Source organism: Triturus cristatus, chromosome 10 (assembly GCF_964204655.1).
Source record: "Triturus cristatus chromosome 10, aTriCri1.1, whole genome shotgun sequence".
In the NCBI taxonomy this organism is placed as follows: Eukaryota; Metazoa; Chordata; class Amphibia; order Caudata; family Salamandridae; genus Triturus; species Triturus cristatus.
In genome coordinates, this window is record NC_140593.1 from 106,520,451 (window position 1) to 106,543,114 (window position 22,664).

Below are 22,664 nucleotides of genomic sequence, written 5' to 3' on the forward strand. Positions count from 1 at the left end.
AACAATTTATATGTTGTATTCTAAGACATTTTGCCTATTTCCAATCTATATTCATAATCCCAGGACCTTAACTTCCAAAAAGGGTTTCTAACAAGAACAAGAGCAAATCTGTCACATTTATAAATCTAATCATTTCTATATCAACAAGTCTTTTCGCAGAAAAAAGAACAAAATCCATTTGAGGTAAAGAAAGCGAGAGAAAAACAACCTCCACACTTCTTAGAAGCAAATAATTGAAGCTCTAAAGACAAATTATATATATCGAAATGAAATATATATATATATATAGGGACATACCTATACATTTTTAAACAACAAATCCTGTTTTCTGATAAACGGTCTTCCTAAGTTATTCCTTCTTGATAACCTTCAATTTCTAAATCTAAGAATATTATTATTAATTTTATCCGTGGCAATTATGGTTGACCTAATTATTATTACTTTGAATAACCAAACCTACCCAATCAGTTGTAAAGGTTATTTCTTATGTTGTCCCTTCTTTGTTCAAATAATCAAATGGTGTCTTTTCTGACTTCTTACAAAGTTCAAACGATACACCTTTTATTGCTGCTATCAGTTTATTTCTAAAACAAAAAGAGGATTTTTTTGTGTTATAAAATCTCCAACTATTAATCTGTCCCTTCTATATTAAATTAACATCTTTTTGTGTTTCTCTATAGTACATACCTTTATATTTATTTTATTCCATTCCTTTCTAAATTTGTTCTCTTCGTTGCTCCTCAAAAAAGCTTGGCTTGTTACATTGCTGAATTATTATCTGAATCCAAAGGAAAAAAGAAACCCTTAATCGGTTCTCACAGTAAATCGCCAATTACTTTTCCAATCTAGAGGAGAATCGTGTTACTGAACCCAAACTACGCAATCCTAAAAATGTGGCATACTTACCAATAACTGCCACGAAGAGCCCGTGTCCACGTACAGCCGGTCTGATAAATCCCGCTGACGCTGAAATTCCCACGCTCTACTCCCTTTAAACGGTGCTTACACCAATCCAGTTACTCCAATTCGTAGGCACCACTCACAAGTCCCTAGTCTCGAAAACCTGTTTCCAATATGGTCCGACAATATTTGGACCAATCAAATTCCTTTTTTATGCTGCCTCTCTACTCTGGTTCACTATCGCCCCTAATCCATCTACCAATCCGGATATACCAATTCGTAAGCACCAATCAAAAGTCTCTTATCTCTAACCCAGCAATTTGCAAGTTAAGAAGTTGTTTCAGAAGCATAGAAAGTACAAGGATAGGTACACGCAGCCAGGACATATTCAGAAAATAGTAACAGGCATCAGTGAGAATGAACTAGATGCAAAAAAGCGGGATCTGAAAGTGATCAATTTATCTGACAGATTGCCGAATGAAGGTGAACTTGCTGTTTTACAAAGAGGTTTATCATTTTGTTCGAATAACAATTGTAACTTTACCAATGTTGAGATTTGTTTGTTTAAATTTGCGAGAAAATTGAAATAAAAAAAGATTTTTTTAACAATCATTAAACCTCTGGAGTTGACTACTAAATTGGGAGGTTCAGAACTGTCTATTGAGCACTTGAGAAATGTACATACTTTGGTTTCATTGACAGAAGGTGAAGAATATGGGATTGAAGATGTAGCGTCTATGCTAGATATTCCAATAGACTATGATTGTACTAGTGGTTTGAAATCAGCTTCTAAGTTTATTTCCCAAGGTCCTCAGTTTGCAGCTTTTGATCTATTTGTAAAAAAGACCAATGAGAATTTATATAAGTTAGAGAATGCAGCTAGAAGTGGCAAGAAAGGTTAAGGTCGCTGTGATACCTTATCCAGGGCAGAACGTCAAGCAATCGTCATCCTAAAAAATGATACAACAATAGTAATACAATAGTAATACCCAATGCCGATAAAGGCGGAATTATTGTGGTCATAGGCAGGGAAGATTATTGCAATGAGATTAAGAGGCAATTGGGAGACACAAGATGTTACAGAAAGTCAAATTACAATCCAACTAAAGAGGTAAGCAGAAAGAATATATTCTTGGAAAGAACAAGGCTTATTAGATGAGCAGGAGTACAAATATCTAAATGTGCCTAATCCCACGGCTCCTTTTATTTATATTTTGCCTAAAATACATAAATCTCTACAGAAGCCACCAGGAAGACCGATAGTCTCCAGTATTGGGAGTTTGACAGAACACCTCTCTGAGTTTGTAGATTTGTTTTTAAAACCTCTAGTCACCAATTTACCCTCTTATATCAGGGACACAATGGATGTGTTAAACCAACTACAGGATATAACCTGGGAGGAAGAAATGAGTTTTGTTTCTCTAGATGTTGTAGGTTTATATACCTGTGTAGGAAATGACAAAGGTGCAGAGGCGTTACATCACTTTTTGGGTAAAAGAAGTGCAAGTTTATGGGACCACTCTAACATGTTAGCAGATATGAGTATGCTGATATTGAATAATAACTTTTTTATATTTGAAGGTGAATGGTATCACCAGATAAGAGGCACAGCGATGGGTTCCAGGTTTGCTCCCTCTTATGCCAACCTCTTTATGGGGTGTTTTGAGAGGGAGCATGCCTGGAGCAGAAGAGCAGCGAAATGTATAGATTTAATTTTGTTTTGGGGTCGATTTATCAATGATATTTTAGTTATTTGGAGAGGAACAAAGAAGGATTTAACTGAATATTTTGAATTTCTCAATAATAATGATTTTAATGTCATCTTTACCATGTGCCACCAAAAAAACAGGATTGAATTCTTGGATGTTGAGTTGTTTATCTTAGAGAATAAAGTGCAAAGCAAACTATTTAGAAAAGAAACAGCAACAAACTCTGTCTTACGAGCAGATAGTGCCCCCCCCCCCCCGCGGTTATAAAAGGGATTCCTTTTGGAGAAATGATACGCATCAGACGTAACTGTAGTTTAGACAAAGATTTTGAAACAGAACAGAACTAAACCAGTTACAAACTAGATTATCGGGCAGAGGATATTCTAAGATTGGTTTAAATCAAGCTAAAACGAGAATTCGTTCTGTGAAGAGAGAGACAACTCTTGTACAGAAAGAGAAAATAACGGATAAAGAAAGAGTAGCCTTCATCTCAACCTATAGTGTGAATCATAAACAGATTTAAGGTTGTATGATGATACATCGCAAACTAAAACAACGCATGCTTTTACAATGCGGTTTTTAGTTCGCATGTACCATCACAACGCATGTTTTTTCTACGGATGGCATTAGTTCGCATTTCCTTTGAAATGACGACTATATGCCTTTACAATGCATCCAAGTTTCCCGCATGCCTTTAAATCGCAAAATATTAACACTAAAATAAAAATATTACACCACCATAGCGGACCTGCTTACACAACCCTAAAGCCTAAACCAATACCATACACTACAACCCTCTGACACTACCCTAAGCCCTAATGTCAAAAACACTATCATACACTACAACCCCTTTACACTACCCTAAGCCCTAATTCCCAAAATACTTGTATACACTACAACCCCCTGACACTACCCTAAGCCCTAAAGCCTAATACACTACATTAGACTACAACCCCCTGACACTACCCTAAGCCCTAAAGCCTAAAACACTAGATTACACTACAACCCCCTGAGACTAATCTAAGCCCTAAATCATAAAACACTAGCATACACTACAACCCCCTGACACTACACTAAGCCCTTAAGCATAAAATACTTGCATACACTCCAGTCCCCCTTACACTACCCTAAGCCCTTAATACTAAAACACTAGCATACACTACAACCACCTTTTGACTACCCTAAGCCCTAAAGCCTTCACTACTACCACCTGAGACTAACCTAATCCCCCTTACTTCTCTCCTTCCTCGTGGTCGTCTCTGCTCCGGTTTCCTGTGTTCCGATCCCATTCCTGGTTCTCGCGTTGCTGTCTTCGCTCCGACGCCATTACATCACATGCGTTTTAAAAGCACATGCGATGTAATGCCCTGCGTCGTAATGTGTTAGCGTGATTACGTTGCATGCGTTGTAACGCATGCGACCTAACGGCATGCGTAGTAACAGCCGCGTTGTAATGGCTGTTTCCCCAGATTTAAAAATCTTGGAAAAAAATTGAGATTTACTGAAAGGAGTACCAGGATTACTACATATTGTAACCGATAAGCCTAGGATCATACATAGAAGATGTCCCACTTTGGGGACATTAATCACGCGTAACTATTTAGAACCATTAAGCTCCCAGAAAGGAAACTGGTTTCCATCCCCACCAAAAGGGTTATTTACATGTGGCGCATGTAACGTTTGCGATTTAGGAATGAATCGCATTCAGGATTTTTTTTTTATCATACTCCCATTAAATATCGTATTAATGAATTTATGAATTGTAATAGCTGTGGAGTAGTCTATATCGTTATCTGTGAATGTCAGAAGATTTACATAGGAAGTACAAAGCGACCCTTGAAGGTGAGGATTCAGGAACACAGGAGAGCAATTATTAACAAAGATGTTAGATCCCCTCTCTTTCAGCATATAAAAGAAAATCATGAAGACAAACCAAAATTTAAGTTTCATGGATTACAAAAAATAGAACAGCGAGCGAGAGGAGGTGACTGGGAATTATATTTACGACAGCAAGAAGCTAGATGGATCAGTAGGTGTAGAGCAGTAGCCCTAGGTCTAAATAGTGATAATGAACTGCATTATTTTTTAACATGAGATGAGTAGGTGTTGAGCAGTAGCCCTAGGACTAAATAATGATAATGAACTGCATTATTTTCTAACATGAGATGATGACTACTACCATGACTTCTGTAATGATAGATATAGATCTAATGAAGTGCTTGGACACAGTGTGATCGAAAATGTTGATATCCGGGGTAGATATTGAGGAATGTGCAACTTATAATTGGGTATACGGAGTGTGATGATTGTCATAAAAAATATAGGATTGGTAACTGGTTTAACGTAGCAACTGAATTTCTCGCGACTAGAGCCCTTAGAGTGATATAGGCAAATGTATACAGTATGTGTATTAAGCAGGGATACAGGATCACAGATAGACATAGGCAAACTTGTTAAAATTTCATCCCGGTTTTTTGTAAAGTTACATGTAATATCTAGTACATAAAATAAAATATTATGCGCACCAGCGTGGTATAATATGATTATCTATGCATTTGATTGATAACTGGTCCAAGGTAGTAATTGAATTCCTCGCAACTGGAGACCTTAGAGTGATATAGGTAAATGATTAAAATATATGTACTAAGCGGGATATAGGATCACAGTTATACATAGACAAACACGTTAAATTTCATCCCGGTTTTTGTAAAGTTACAAGTAAAATCTAGGAAATAATATACCCCGCACACTAATGTGTTGCAACATGATGAATCATGCTTTATGCTTTTAAAATGGACACGTGAAATGAGGAGCTCTGATTGGAGTACAGGTACTGGATATTAGCTCGATATTTTAACGTGAGAACGGATAATCGGCTAAAGTGAAACAGAGTAGAAAGGTATAACTAAAAAGAAATTTGTTTGGTCTGAATAAAGTCTCACCGCATGGGAAACAGGTTTTGAACTAACATGAGAACGGATATGCGGATAAAGTGTAACTGAGTAGCAAGGTATAACTAAAAAGAAATCTGATTGGTCCGAAAAAAATCAGCCAGCATGGGAAACAGCTTCTGAACTTGCAAATTGCTGGGTTAGAGTTAAGAGACTTTTGATTGGTGCTTAAGAATTGGTATAACCGGATTGGTAGATGGATTAGGGGCGATAGTGAACCAGAGTAGAGAGGCAGCGTAAAAAAGGAATTTGATTGGTCCAAATATTGTCTGACCACATTAGAAACAGGTTTTCAAGCATGCAAATTGCCGAGCCAGAGACTAGAGACTTGTGAATGGTGCCTACGAATTGGAGTAACCGTATTGGTGTAAGCACGGTTTAAAGGGAGTAGAGCCCGGGAATTTCAGCGTCAGCGGGATTTATCTGACCGACTGTACGTGGACACGGGCTCTACGTGGCAGTTATTGGTAAGCATGCCAAGTTTTTAGGATTGCGTAGTTTGGGTTCAGTAACACGATTCTCCTCTAGATGGGGAAAGTAATTGGAGATTTACTGTGCGAACCGATTAAGGGTTTCTTTTTTCTCTTTTTCTTTGGATTCAGATAATAACAGTGAAATGTAACAAGCCAAGCTTTTTTGAGGAGCAACGAAGAGTACAGATTTAGAAAGGAATGGAATAAAATAAATATAAAGGTATGTACTATAACATAACAACTTGTGTATTTGTAAAGCGCACGTATCACCCAAGGGTCTCAAGGCACTGACTAATGGATGTATATTGAGAAACACAAAAAGATGTTCATTTAATATAGAAGGGACAGATTAATAGTTGGAGTCTTTACAACACAAAAAAATCCCTTTTTTGTTTTAGAAATAAACTAATTGCAGCAATAAAAGGTGTATCGTTTGAACTTTGTAAGAAGTCAGAAAAGACACCATTTGATTATTTGAACAAAGAAGGGACAACATAAGAAATAACCTTTACAACCGATTGGGTAGGTTTGGTTATTCAAAGTAATAATAATTAGGTCAACCATAATTGCCACGGATAAAATTATTAATAATATTCTTATATTTAGAAATTGAAGGTTATCAAGAAGGAATAACTTAGGAAGACCGATTATCAGAAAACAGGATTTGTTGTTTGAAAATTTATAGGTATGTCCCTAGATATATATTTTTTTCATTTTGATTATACATAATTTGTCTATAGAGCTTCAATTATTTGCCTGTAAGAAGTGTGGAGGTTGTTTGTCTCTCTCTTTCTTTACCTCAAATGGTTTTTGTTCTTTTTTCTGTGAAAAGATTTGTTGATATAGAAAGGATTATATTTATAAATGTGACAGATTTGCTCTTGTTCTTGTAAGAAACCCTTTTTGGAAGTTAAGGTCCTGGGATTATGAATATAGAATGGAAATAGGCAGACTTTCTTAGAATACAACATATAAATTGTTTGTAGTTTGATTAACATTGAACAACGAATTGATGCTTACATTATTTGTATAGTACTGATAAGTGTTCATATGTACTTTTCTTACAGCCCTGATGACATCCAGCATAGGACGAAACGCGAAGGCTGTCAAGATCATGTGATACTGAACAGATGATATTGGTTTTTTATACTTCTGGAATTAAATTGACTATTTCTTCACCATTATAATCGTGCATGCTGATTGTTCTTTTGATATATGTCAACTGTGGACTGATATAATTGTTGATACTGAGAAGACGGTCCTGTTCCCCTAGTAGTAAATGTATTATTAACGGTGACCTGAGACGGTGGACCACGAAGAGTTGAGCGTCAGCATTTATATTGGATTGAATAGTTTAAATTATGACTAGTGCATGCTTGTTCTATGCCCTCATCGCTTGTGTTTCATAGTATTATGTTACATCAGAGAGGTGCCTGGAAATGCATGTGTTGACAGGAGCTACACCAGGTAAGGAGGGAGCTGCATTGCAATTGAAGGTATATGCACCTGAAGCTGAGGTAAAGGAGCTGAAGTGCCATCCTTTGCCTTCGGCTTTGCGAAACGAGCTCCAAAGAGGAAGTATGAACTATGCATCAAGAACAATATGAAGGCAAAACCTGCACTTGAGACACGTCAAGCTGAGGGGGGTTGGGTATCTCCTGATCCACTTACTCCCAGTCTGATGAGAGAGGGGATGATAACCAGAAGATAAAGCCTGTTCAATTCCAAAAGTTATGCAAATAGTTTACTAGTTCACAACAGGTGCCTAATGCCTGTATCAGTTATGAATGTATGAGGCCTCCCATGAAGACGAAATATATCTATCAAAAACACTGGGCCATTTATTCCACTGTGGTAACTTTTGGAATGGTCAAAAATGGGTCTTCTTTAAATAGAAAAATGTCTACTCTCCATTTTTCACACAATAGGCTTCAGGAGGTGGAAGATCAGCATTAAAATCGGTCCGAATGTTATGCCATGCTTCAGGGGCTGCCGGTGGGGGATACAAGTATCCAAAAATCTTAGAATGCAAAGATGTGTGTTATGCGCAAATGAGACATACAAAAAAATATTCCTGGACAATCAAAGTCAACCATTTTCCACCAATAAATTGTTGTGTCGTAACTTTCCTGTTACCCAGAAATGAAGGAGTCCTGACAGTTGTTCATTGCTGTAACTAGAAGTCTTTTAGTTGGGTAAAGAAACTTAGCTCGTTGGCTAAAGTATAGCTCTTTTTTTTTTAAATAAAAGAACCTTTAAATTATGCTTTTCCAAATATTTCCAAAACGTATTAAACCATTCAAAGAATTAGTTGTGGAGGAATTACAGACTTTTCACAACTGAGTGCTTATTCCGGATACTAGCAGGAGAAGAAATCCACCAACACATTCTTTGGACCAGAATGTATGTGCTGGCACAATCTTACTGTGCAAAGAAAAATGCCTATCTTGCTTGACAACTATTCCTGCATTGAGTTTTTCTTAAACATCAGTCAGTGCAAATTTCAAACGGTTTTTAGACCTCATCAAGAAATATCACAATTCAGTACCAGCAATCTTCATTGCCAGGAGCTCTTCTGAAGTAAAACTGCTCCCACTGCTCTTTCAGAAGCATCTGTCTTAAACATGATTTACGGTATCCAGATTTGGCACAATATGAGCCTATACAAACATCTGCTCTAATTTAGTGGCTCATGCCATTGCTAACCCTTCTTCAATATCACTTTCTTTAGGATCCAAGTAATAAGACCAGTAATTTCAGAAAAATATTTAATTGTTGATAGAAGTTAGTAAACCTAGGAGATGATCAGGCCAAGGTAGAACATATCTCATTATCCATGAGCAAGTTTGTGGCACTTATTCTAAATCCAAGGTATTTGACTTCTTCAATTTCTAACTCATATTTCTCTGGTTTACAATAAAAATGATTTAGCTGAAGATTAGAAAGTACAATATAGATATGCAAGTGCTCTGGATGTTCCACGAAGGACTTAGAATATATCAAAATATCATCCAGGCACAACAGGACTAGCGAGTACAGCAAATAAGAGATTATTGAAGTGTGAAAAATAGCCCAATAGTACAATCTAAACAACATCGAAACAAAACTTATTATGCCCAAAAAAGGGTTGTGGAAAGCCATAATAATAATAAAGTAATGTGTAAAGCACCCAGTTACTTCTAACGATGTGTCCCAGCACTGAGGTTTCGCTCCCAGACACAATTCAAACACCAACCAAAAGCAGCGTCAATCAGATTGAGCTGAATAACCACCTTTTTTTCCTGTGAGAAAGAGGGGAAGGGAATTCCAATTTTTCAGTGCTAAAAGACTGAAAGAGCACCCCCGATGCGTACTCTTTTACAACAGAAATGCAGGCCAGGAGAGCCCCTGCTGATCTTAAATTCCTTCTACGGGAGTAGGATTTAACAAACAAATGCAAATAGGGCGGGCCTTTATTCTTCACAATTCTATAACAGTAGCACATAGCTTTAAAAAAGAGCCTTTTCTCATAGGCAGCCAGTGAAGTTTACCAAGAGCAGTGCCTGTAGGCAACGGCCTCAGAAGATTTAATTATAGACGGGCTGCCGCGTTCTGAATGAGCTGGAGTCTTGCCCATCGAGACTGTGAGAATCCCAGATACAGGACATTACAGTAGGCCAGCCTAGACCTCTGTTTTCCTAGAAGTCTCAGGATTCTTTTTAGGATTCTTAAGATCCCAAAACACGTTCCTGCTAGAATCGTTATCTGGCTGTCAAACGAAGCTTCGCATCGAACCAGATACAAAGATTCTTAAATTTTGGCGTAGGAACTGGCAACAGCCCCATCACCTCAGGCACCAGACAGAGGACCGAATCGAAGGCTGCTAACTTTGGATAAGGACTTCAGGTTTCCCGGCATTCAGCTTCAGGCAACTGAGGTCCCTCCACTCAGCCACCTCTGACAGACAGGACCTCAGTAGAGCTGCCGAGTTGGCTTCATCCTGAGATAGGGTGATGATAAGTTGTGTATCATCTGCGTATGATACGATTTAAAACCGTAACGCTCCATAATATCAGCCAGGGGGCAAATGCAGGGATTGAATAAAGTGGGGCTCAGACGAGCCCTAAGGCACCCCTTGCTACAGCAGAAAAACCTTGGATGAAAAAGTTTTTTGTGCCACCTAAAAAGTCTGGTATTGTAGAGAAGAGGCAAGCCAGCGCAAAGCCTTATATCTAATACCGCAACTCTACAGCCGTTCAAGTAACAGGCTGTGGGAGACTGTATCGAAGGCTGCACTAAGGTCCTGCATTAGCACTGCAACAGTTTTACCTCTTATCAACAACTTGACGGATAGATTCAGAGGCAAACAGTAACACCGACTCTGTGCTATAATGGGGGCGCAAGCCCGACTGGGTCCTACGAAGAAGTTCTATTGCTTCAATGAAGGTTGAAATCTGTAGGTTTATATATTTCTCTGTCATTTTAGAGAAGAAAGGGGGCGGTAAGTTGGGCCTAAGATTTTCAGGTTTAGAGGGATCTAATAGTGGCTTCTTGAGAAGTGGAACTATAGTGGTATGTTTCCAGCACTGTGGGACCAGGCCCATCTGAAAAGAGCTATTACATTGCTGACAGAGCACGGGTAGTATTACAGTCATCTTCCAGTCAACCCCTTTGAGACGCACCAGATTATTTGTTCCTCACAAATCTAGTTTGTTAAAGATTTGAGTTCCATGTCTTTAATAAGCGACAAATGATTGATTGTGATTATATTTAATCCTCTATATTCAGTGTTCTCGCTTTTGTTTTGATCTCACTTCGGTACAAATAATAAAGGTGCCCCAGCAGATGATGAAGATGGAACAATCAACCCCTTTTGGAGGCTTTCCTCAAGATAAGCCTTTATAATTTCTTTCTTTTTCTCAGGTGAAAAGTGACTGCACCCAAATGGAACAATATTCCTAGAAGAAAAAAGTAAAATCATGGTACTATGGTGATATTTTTCAAAGCACTCCATGGCATAGGCGCCAATTACCTCAATAAGCTTGTTAACCACTACACCCCAACAAGGACCTTAAGATCCTCTACTGCCGATCTTGACCGCACCCCCAAAATACGCTTAGTCCGTATGGGGGCAGATCCTTCGGGTTCTTGGATGCCCAAGCATGGAACAGTTTGCCTTCTACGCTGAGAGCCAATGTGGACCTGCCAACTTTCAGGAAAGATCTCAAAACCTGGCTTTTCAAGAATTAGTTTATGCTTCAGTGATCTGCTGTTTATCTTCCCTCAGTGCCAGGACACTCTAGTTCGACTAGCTGTGCGCTGTATCAAATCCTCTCATTCATTTATTCATTCATACTGCAGTGGCACTGAAGACAACTTAAAAACTATAATCTTACAAGCAACATCCCCACATTCACTGACCTTGACCAATAAATTCGAGAGGGCATAACTGTGATCATGACAGTTGTGAAGAGAAGAGAAGGATGTGATGCAAGCTGACCAACTGACATAAGGATTATGCCTTTTCAACCAATGCTTTCCAAAATGACACAGTAATAATGTGAGGCAATAAAGTAAAAAGAAAACAACCCTGTGTGATCATCAAAAGTCTGGATTGCAACGGAGAAGGAATTGTCATGTATTGGATCAGAAGTCAAAGGTGATCTATCAACAGTTCACATCACTGCAGGAGTCTTCGTGATTAGTAAGCATTCAACAGGCCCCACTGCCCAGCAAGGCAGAGGTATTTACAACCTTTCCTTTAGTTCTTATTAGAATTGGTAAAAGGGACTGATAATTATCTGTATTATTCCTAGACTACCCAGTGGATTTTGAATATCCCCAGTTTTCTGAAAGCATAACACCTGCACTCTGCACCATTTGTTACATGCATGAGACTCTTTCAGGTTCCCTCATTTACGAGGGTGCCAGAGCACCTCTGATGATCAAATGCCCTGCTTTCAACCTGCGAGTGGGAAACCTCTTACCCTTCCAAAAGTGCATGATGATTTTAAAGCTCTGGTATTTAGCTTAGTTCTGGGCACAAACATGACATTAGCTTGTCAGCAGAGGCTAGTTCATCTTGGTGCCTTACTTCTTATTCCTTCTGTACTTCAAGAGTGAACAATGAAAGGTAGACTGGGTGATTTACCCTAAAAATAGGCAGGGGAGGACTCTTGTACTTCCTTTTGTGTCTCTTTCCACTTGTTGACAAGGAGGTCTCCTCCCTCTCAACGAGCACCTGTGCAGTGCAGGGGCTTGACTTAACCACATGGGTGAAGGAGTCAGCAGATGAATCGGCATAACCAGACAGGAGCTGCAAGAGATCTCCTATGGGAGGTGTTGCGATTTAAGCCTTTTTGCAAGAGACCAAAGTTAAAGGAGCAAATTGAGATTTGGTCTCCTGACACACACCCAGTGGTGCAGCAGCTGGTTGGGTTAATTCTAATGTTGTACTATAGACTTGAGCAGTGGATGGTTTAGCATCTTTTGGGTCCTCCGCTAGCAGGCATTGGCCATTTCTTGCCTGGACTTTAACAATTGAATCTGACTGAAGCAGGTTGCCCGGTAACAGGGAAAATATGGTAATGCAACATGATGCTTTTATCTTGCTGGGCTTACTCATATCACTTGCATAGGGCCAGTAGTCTTGACCTCCGCCAGGGTAGTTCTCCTAGGCAGGGTTACTCTTTACCTCATTGACAGGAAGAAGCTAGGACCTTGACCTGTTCCTGAGATCTTGCATTTACCTTCGACATTCCTGATGAAATCCAACGTCTCCTATGTGACTGTGGCACCATTTGTTAGTCTTCATAAAGGCTCGGATGTTCCATAGGCACACAAAGAGAAAACCAGGAATTACCATATGCACAAAAAGAGCAAGTCAGTAAGTTCCCTAGGTACACAGAACACCACAGAAAGCATGCTCAGACACCACATGGCATTTCTCCAAACAAGAAACAGATTATGCAAGTTAGCTGCTTCAAACCATATGTGGCAAAATGTGTGGGACGTAAAGTTGGAGCGCTGTGGAATAAGCTACCTGATCTGAAGAAAAAGGAGGTGGGAGCGACTAATAGCAACAAGCATTGGCATAGCCAATAGGTCTCGCTTTTGAGGCCTTATAAGTTTTTAGACAGAGCTATTGGCTTTGTTAACGTTTTTAATATGTGTTGAGACGCATTGTGAATGTTGTGCAGCATGTTTAAAAGTTGTAATAAAAAAAGTGTTATAACCATTTTTGTCACCTTATATATAACCTAGAAAACATTATATAAAACTGAAAAAAACTGAAATACCCTAATAAAAATCAGAACTAACACCAAAAAATGTGTTCTAGTTTGTTTATTTATGCTATGCTGTCAATTTTTCCCTGCCTGTTCTAATGCTTTTTTGTTATAGTTTTTATAGTTAGGTGGGGGCAGTTCATCATAGTAACGTAACATAACATGTATTTGTAAAGCTCACTTTCAGCCGCAAAGGGGCAGCTTGGCGCTGAATAACAGACGTCTATTGGTTACACAACTCAATAGTACTCATTTTCTCGACCTCCGAAAGGATGAAAGGCTGAGTGAATTTGCCAGGATTTGGACCTGTGACCATGAGGTCGAACACAGTCCCCTACAGTGAGCACAAATACATGTAAAACCCGTGAAACATGGTGTAAGTTGAGCACAGTGCATGTGTGCAGAGCACAGAGTAAGTGTAGAACACAGAATATACACCACACATGGAGCACATGGCAATATGTTGTAAAATATATGCACAGCAGAGTTCACAGTAGGGCCATGTTGTGGCAATTCATACTTGGAGCTTAGTTGTACGCAAAGCACGGGGTAGAAAGAGTGCATGTAAAACACAGGTAAGAGGGCGGTAGATGTACAGCACCGAGACCACAGAACATGGCAGGCCACGAAACACAAGGTAGTAGTATATTGCATAGAAAACATGCTGAGCACAAAGCACACGCACACGACTGCCAAACAGCAGAGTACACGTACAGCATGCAAGGTTGATATGGAAGTCATTCAGGTGGTGGAAGAGCGTTTTAAAAAAGGATGAAAAGACATAGAAATATCCAAGTACATGTAAATCAAGTACCGGTAGAAGAGAGTACACAGAGTTAAGCACACAATACAAGGTAAACGCGGAGCACGTGCTACACTTACAACACCAAGGACACAGAATGGGTGAAGGAATGGGCGTGGCTATGAAGGATATGGTGAGGTGGTAAAGGAGGAGATGAGGGTGGCGAAGTAGGGCGGTGAGGATGGGGCGGGTAGTAAAAGGAGGGGGTAAATGCATGAGGAGAGGGGCGTGGAAGTGAGATGGGGACCCAGTGAGGGTTGTGGAGGCAAGATAGGACTCAAGCAAAGAATTGGAGTGTCGGGGGCAAATGAGTACGGGAGGGCAGCGAAATGGAGAGCGAGAGGGAATGTGTGGAAGGGAGTTAGAATACATTTTCAGGGCGTGGGGTAAAATGGTAGTGCGGAGGGGTTTTGTAGAAGCGACGTGGTAGGGGAGTTAGGGGTTTTGAAGGGTGCGAGGAAAGCATCTACGGCTGTGGGGTTGAGAGAGAACTTAGGGGGATAGAGGGAAGCAGGGGGGGGGGGCAAGGCAGAGCCGAGGTAGGAATTTGTGACCGGAAGTAAAGACTAAGTTAACATGAGTGGGCAGGGGGAATGAGGGTGAGGTGAAGGCGTATGGGGGCATTAATTGAAGATGTAAAGGGAAATCAAACCGAGAAAAGAGGTGGAAGTGAGAGAATATGGATGTGAAACTGCTGGAGAAGGTCGAGAGGCTAAAGGGCAGAAGGAGAGGAGGGAGGCATGGTCAGAGAGGAGAGGTGGGGATAGAAAAAAACAAGCGCAGCCGCTAAACCGAAAGCGACCACGCTGTGTTTAATGATCCATGACGAGGAATGCACCTGGCACCCTGAGCGCTGCTGCTCGCTCCCGACTGCTGGATGCCGTGGGAGTGAAAAAAACAAGTGCGGCTGCTAAACTGCAAGCGACCGCACTGTGTTTAATGATCCACGACGAGGAATGCAGCTGGCACCCTGCGCGCCGCTGCTCGCTCCCAACAGCTGGATGCCGTGGGAGTGAACATTTACAGAAAAGGTGGGACATGCACCCGCCTTTGTCCAATTGCGTGCTTTCATTTTTGAAAGCCACACGCAAAGTTCAATAGAATGTGTGGAGAAACCACACGGACAAGTTTAAAAAAAGTCTGAAGAGATTCCAGGAGGCCTCCCCATAGGGCACCGCATGCGCGCCGCGCTAGGCTCGACCTAAAAAGTGATCCAAGATTCAAAAAGGTATTGGTGCCAGGGTTCTATGAAGAAAATCTCTGAGCGCAATAGGAGCATTTTGTTACCTGCACTGTATGGCTGAAAATAGGGGAATGTTGAGGGCGTAGATGTCTGCTGAAGGGTTCCATGTATGACCCAAGCATGCGTGCATGGTACCGGTCTACATGATTAAAACAATTTTGAAATATAAGCAAAACAGTGTATTTTGTTCTGGAAAATAGTGAGCCCTGTGTTGCTCCTACCCACTTTCATCAAATACCCACATGATGTAGTTTTTACAGCCAGGGAGGAGCACAAAACACATTTTAATGATATCTAAGGCTCCCAGTTTCCCATTTTTACTGACTTTTACAGATAAAGACAGACTGAAAACAATGTGTTTCCTGTCTGTATTTATTTTTAAAAGCAGAAAAATACGGAACATTCTGCTTCTTGCAGGTTGAGAATTCAATAAATACATACATATGTTAACATATATTTGTATATTTAATGGTGTTATTTACTAGTGGGTGCAGTGTTTCGCTATATTTGTTTGCTTAATTTGCCAAAACGCGACTGTTAGCAAAGTATGGTTGCATGTTTTTCAGTTAAATAAATGTGGAAATATACCATTTTATGTTTTCATTTATTCTCAAAGCACAAAATAAACATGAATAAATACCATTAGGATGGCCAAAAAATAAATGTGGATTAATACAGACATAAATACCATAAAACTGGGAGCCCTAATTATATCCAATATGGAATGAGTGAGGGTCTTGTCTAGCATACATGAAGTATGAGTTTTCTGAGGGGAGCTCCTTGCTGACCACCCGAATCAACATTAATCCTTCATAAATTTGGCAACAACTCTGACCATCAAGGCATCTACATGAATGGATGCTTCACTGGCAAAATTGTGAGGAGGGAAAACTCAACGGTGTGAGGCTGACAACTGGTCTGACGAAACTCCCAGATGGCAACGCATATCCAAAAAAGCAACCATGCTGAGTAGTCACAATGACCCAGAGGAGATGGCCTCTGTGAGGTTCAGTAAGGTGAGCAGTACTTTGAGGCCATCATGGCCAAAGACAAGAGTGCTGGTGCACCGCAAGGACTGATATTCCTATAACAACCTAGGTGGCCATTGTCCACAACAACTGACTAGGTAGACAAGATAAGGGCAGTACTGAACCTCACTTGTCTGGATCCGGCAAAATCGAGCAGCAATGTCCAGGAGGCCTTGACGATGAGTCCTCAATTTGTTGTGGAGGAGACATTCACAGGAGATGACCTCTGTGGAGGACAGCAAAATCGACTTAGTGGTGGTGGAGGTTTAAACCTGTTGAGGGATGATTAGAGGAATGAAATCACTGTAGCCAAATGCAGACCCTCTATAAAAACAAGTAACAGGCCTAACAGAGAGATTGATTTCTATGATACAGACCTGAGCATTCCAAGGGCTTATAAAGATGCAATGACACAGAAGTGGTTGGCTTGCCCGAAGCTGTCATTAATATGGACGGCTTCATGAGGAAGTGGTTGGCCCAAACGTTTGCACACCAAGGTCTTTTGAACTTTTATGCAGGCAAAAGAGCTCACAGAGTCCAGGCATGGCCACTACTACTTGGGGACTTGTCGTGGCCTGGATACCTAAATTCAGAGAATGGCATATCATCCTGACAATAAAGTCATGATTACACTGCATCAATGAAACAGCAGTGGGATTCATTCATGGCAGTTAACCACAAGCCCCGAGGCATGGGACATTATATCCTAATGGCTTGGGTAAAATTAAAATACTGGCACATGACTAGCCACATGTTTTTGAAGGCTTAAAGGAAGTCTGAGACCGGGTGGAGCAACACAGGTTAAATACAGTGACAATCCCAAACCCTTATGCAAACCATCTCCAAAGAAGAAGACAAGGAGGGTCAGAGACCAATTTGTAAAGAAAAACATTGCAAGAGGAAACTCACAAGAGAAAGGAAGGACCAATAGCCGCAGGGAATGCGGCAGTGGACAGAAGAGCACCAAAAAGCTCCAGTAATTGAGAAGCAGATTCCATACACAATGACCCTGTCTCTGGCCACGCATCTAGACGGGACAGTGATCCATCGTAGTCACACCCTTATTGATTCATGACCTACCTTCATCTGCAGTACAGCACTGCTGTGCAGTAATCTATTTGATCACAGAACGAGTAATGTATATTTTTTTCTAAATGTGGCTGTTGAGACCTCCTGTTGTGCTTTGCCTTCCCCCGATGCGCACTTGCATCCCAGTCATAGGTAGGATGGCTTTTCGAATATTTCTTTACTATTTGATCAGAGTAGATTCTTGGCATCCTCATCTCCTGTAACTGCAACATTTTCACACCTTTTGATGATAACTGAAGTGCAGTAAAATTGTATATGCACTGTGTTAGAGAGGAAATGGCAAATTAATTATGATCCTAAGGATAAAACTTTATATAAGAAAAGTCTATTAAGTTGTATCATAGGTAAGGCCTGAGCTAATTACTTTAGAACCAGGATTGAGAACGCTCCCAATTCAGCGAAAGACTTTGTGTTCTATCTTGAAGTCTGTTACAGCCAGCTGCGGATTCTCGGGTGTTTTACTCACCAAAGTCAGCTGCGATGAATTTGCCCATTTCATCTCCAAGAAACTTATGGACATATATATGGCAATCACCACCCAATCCTCTGAGCCCTCACTACATTGAGCTTATATTGAGGCAATAGACTATGGTCAGTCCATTTGCAATCCTCTGAACCAGAGGATGTTGTCTTTATTAATTAGTTCTGTAGTCCCTGTTAGATCCAGCCCCTCCAGACATCATCAGGAAAGCGGGATTGGACCGTCATCCTACAGTAAGATATATGCTGTGAATTCCTCTATATCTTCTGCCACAGTGCCTGAGGAGTGAAAGCATGCAGTGGTGAATCCACTTTTAAAGAAATGATTGTTAGATCCAGCATGCCGTCAGAATTATCCTCCCAGTGAATTTCTCCTTTTACCAGCAAAGATTTTGGGGAAACATATCAATTGACAGCCGTCAAACTACCTAATAGAATACAATTTACTCCATCCCTCTCAGTCGGGCTTTTTGTCTTGCCACAGCACTGAGTATGCTTTTTAACAGTATCAGAAGAATTGAACTACAGCTTAGCTCAAGGTTGCCCAGCGGCAATCGTTTTGCTGGATCTAAGTGCCTCCTTCAACACTGTTTCTCATTATAAACTCTTAGACAGACTGCAGGACTGTGGACTCGGAGGAGGCTTAATTTTGAGAAGCTTTACTACTCTGACTCTGATATTATTCCCATGGAGTATGGAGTCCCACCGGGCTCATCTCTGAGCCCTCTTTAATATTTATATACGTCCCTTGGCAGATATTGGATAATACCCAGTTCATCATATCTTTATCCTCACACCAAGGCACATACTCTAGCCAGCTGAGAAATTGTCTGTTAGTAGCAAGCTGGATTGATGCATCATGTCTGAAGATAAATGGGGTAACAAAAGAAGTTATGATGGTAGGGAAAACCCCACAATACTGGATGCTGGCTTGGTGGCCGTCCACCTTAGGCTTGTTTCCACATTCTAAGGCCTCAATAAAACAATTTGGGGTACGGTTCGATAATATTCTTTCGTCCGAACCTCATATTCGTAGATTCACCACATGCTGTTTTGGTCTGTTAAGATCCTTAAGGAACATTTTTCGGACTCTTTCTCAAGGTACACAGAACATGGTACTACAGCTGCTGACTATATCGTAGCTGAACTATGGAAATGTTCTCCATTTAGGGATAACCCCAAAACTTCGAAATAGGTTACAGATCATTCAAAATGCAGTTGGCCAGCTACTACTTCACATTCCTAAAAGGTAATTGGTTTCTGGCCAACTGTCCCATCTTTATTGGCTTCAGATTGGTAAGTAAATTAAATTTAAAGCTCTTTGCCGCAAGAAACTGGACCATGATATCTTCGGCATTTGGTCAAGCCTTTTATTCCCTCGAGATAATTAGTATCTTCAAATGGCAAGCTAGCCTTCATTTCCAGAATACGTAAAATGATGCAAGGAGGTTGTTCCTTCTTTTCTTTGCCCTCCAGACTCAATCATAATCAATTGTGCTCCACTCCTGATGAGGTTTCATATAGGAAAAAGTTGAAAACATGGTTGTTTTAGCCCTTTCAGAGCCCTATATTTCAGGTAAGGATGCTTCTAGCACAGGGAAGCCCAATTCCGAGTTGCCTTGCTCTCTATAAAAACCCTAATTAAAATATATATGTGGACAATCTATTTTCGCCTGCCTTGTTACCCTCTTTATAGCACATCACAGGTTTTGTGAGAATGAACTTCTCACTGGGAGCCTGCTTAGCCTGCTGTGAAGGCCTGTACAAAATGCAATGTGAAAGCCAGGCACTGTTTTACCTAACCACCATGTTAGACTGGCTAACTCAGTTTCTTCAATAGCTTTAAGCTGAGGACTGTACTCAAAGGGAGACAGGGCACAGTGTGGTCAGTCTCAGTGAGACAGAACTACATTGTGAAAGTCTACAAATGATAGTAGTGTGAGCTCTTTTAGAGTCAGTTGATGACATCAGAGGGAGGAAATACAGCTGCACCCAGCTGGAGTGGGGGGGGGGGGCAACAGGGAGCGTGTGGGAGGGTCAGCATGTGAGGGAAGAAGCAGCACACAGGAGAGAGAGCAAGACACCTTATACTAAGTGCTGAAACAAAAAGAATAGTTCGTAGATGTCAGCCATGAAAGTATACAAGTCATCTAACAAGAAAATGTTTTAAAAAACTATGGTCCGCGGAAGGGACAAAGACAACGAGTATAAAGAAAGCCATTGAATAAGGAGCAAGCTCATGAACTTGACAAGAGAACCAACCTCTGATAACTAGTGGGTTAATCCAAAGCATACCCTAACTATTGGTTACAACCACATGTACCAAGCAATTTTCCTGTTGCAAACGGCCCTATTTGCAGAATGGGGCCGTTCGTGACTGGACAAATGCATTTTGGTATGTATAACGGCCAATTTGCAATTCGGTAACTTTTCTTTAAAATATGTTTTTATTGCTTTATACATTTCACACCAGACATCAAATTATTATCTCATCCATGTGAATGTATACATAATTTATCAACATCCGCGTAATCCGGCATGCTTGCCTAAGTCCACCAGAGCCTCCAGCATGATTGGGACCGAATGACTGGGGCTTCTAAGATAGATTAACGCATCATCCGCGTATAATGATACCACATGTCTGGTGTCCCCGACCTGGATGCCCCACTCATGTAATACATCCCGCAGGCGGCTAGCAAGCGGTTCCATAGCTATTGCAAATAGGAGCGGCGACAATGGGCATCCCTGCTGTGTCCTATGTAATGCAAAGCCACGCAATGCCAACCCACAAGTGTTCACCGATTCGCATCTTGTACAGTACTTCCCTCAAGAATTCCCAGGAGAGTGAATCGAATGCTTGTTTGATATCAAATAGCACCACGGCATATTGCCCTTTGCATAAAACATGAGAGTGAAGAACCAGCGACAACAAATCCACACTGGTCATCCACTATCAGTTGTGGTAGGAATCCCAGTAATCTTGTGGCCAGTACTTCAATTAGGATTTTCAGGTCCACATTTAGCATTGACAGTGGGCGATGGGAGGAGACAACCTGGCCATCTCTATCAGGCTTTGGCAACATCACAATTATCGCCTCTCTCAAAGACTCCGGGAGCACACCCCTACCATAGGCCTCCTGATACACTTCAAGTAATCGCTCAGCCAGTTTTTCTTGCCAGCAGCGGTAAAACTCAGCCGGGAGGCCATCTCTGCCAGGGGCCTTGGCCGACTTTAAGGTTCTGATAGCTGTAAGTATCTCTCCTTCGTGATAGGAGCGTTCAGGACCAGACTATCTTCCTCAGATAGTTGAGGTTATCACAACTCCTCTAGATAGGACCTATCTCCGGGGGGTCTAGTTGTCTCAGGGGCTCCATATATGCCCTGCAGGTGTTCAGTGAACACTTTCTGTTGTAATGTCAGTAGCATAAAACCAAGAAAGCCACTAACCATAAAAGTCTGCCAGCAGGGACGAAGGTGCGTAGAGTCCCCCCTCCTCCTCTGGACGCAACCCCACGCAGAGGGCTACACACACTACTGCGCAAGGAAGCACACTGGGGAAAAGGGAAGTGAATAAAACAAATAACGCTGCAATAACAGAGGGGTCTTCCTTACTACATCGGGTATAGAGGTCAGCCCAACTTCAGATAAGATCCCTCATGAGAGTACTGTATACAAAGGAAACAACAAGAAAACAGGTATTAGGCAAAGGGACTGAAAGAACTATTCATACCACATGTACCCAAGTGCCTAAGAGCCCACCACTCACTTGATATCTTCTTCAGCTAAATGCAACTGTCACATGTGGTAGAAGGGACCTCTAGTCCTATGATCTCTCTTTGGAAGACGAAACGTTGTTTGCTTCACAACGCGTCTTAAGCGGTGTGTGGAGCCCAGGAGTGCCATGAATGACACAGCGTAAGTCACTACAAACACTCTCAGCCCCTCAAATCGCTGTTTTAATCACAGCGAGTGAGCGCTTAAAAGAATACGATAAGGAACACAGCCCAGCATCTCAAGGGCTGCCAAAAACAAAAGATAAAGTCTCGTGCACAGGAGAGCGCTCCTGCGCAGACCTCCCGCGCAGCACACGAAAATACCTCTGGGAGTGTTAATATCCGATGTCCAGCTGGAATACCCAGGCAGCTGCACAGAGATTCCCAAAAGACTGGCGTCACAATACTGCAGAGAAAATCGGGCGAAAATAGCAAGGCTCTTTTCCTGATGCAACGTCAGTCAGGGGAAAACAAAGACGGCGACCACTCGACCTCCAGCGAGGAATACCATCCACTAGCGCTGAAACACGGGAACTCCAGGACGATTGTTAAGCCCCGTCTCAAGGAAGAGGAGGGGCTTTATAGCCGTTGGTGAATCGGCAGCGCCGGTTCCGGTTCCCGGTCGATGTCCCATGGCCTTCTGGGACATGTAATTTCTTGTTTGTTTCTTACCCCTTGGCGGCGCCTTGTTCACTGCAGGCAATACCAAGCACACACACCCAGAAGATGTAGGAGGGGCAAAAGAACCATAACCCTCATACCCCTGTTCCAGGCCCATGATCGCGACAGAACCCCCTCTCAAGGACCGCCGTCTCGGCGGTTGCCCTGGCTTGCTCGGGTATTTGGTGTGAAACCGCTCTAGCAACCTCGGGCAATGTAGGTTGCTTGCTGGTTCCCAGATTCTGTCCTCAACACCATACCCCTTCCAGTCCACCAAATACTGCACTCGA

General features: G+C 41.4%; 1 long non-coding RNA gene across 1 annotated transcript in view; it reads left to right on the forward strand.

Moving 5' to 3' along the window:
* The window catches only part of LOC146788967 (uncharacterized), a 28,530-nt gene extending 21,236 nt beyond the window's left edge, over positions 1-7,294 (forward strand). The window contains exons 2-3 of the long non-coding RNA XR_014970007.1: positions 6,163-6,253; positions 7,101-7,294. This is a non-coding gene — a long non-coding RNA (uncharacterized LOC146788967). The remainder of the gene's footprint in view (positions 1-6,162; positions 6,254-7,100) is intronic.
* Positions 7,295-22,664: the final 15,370 nt, after the last annotated feature.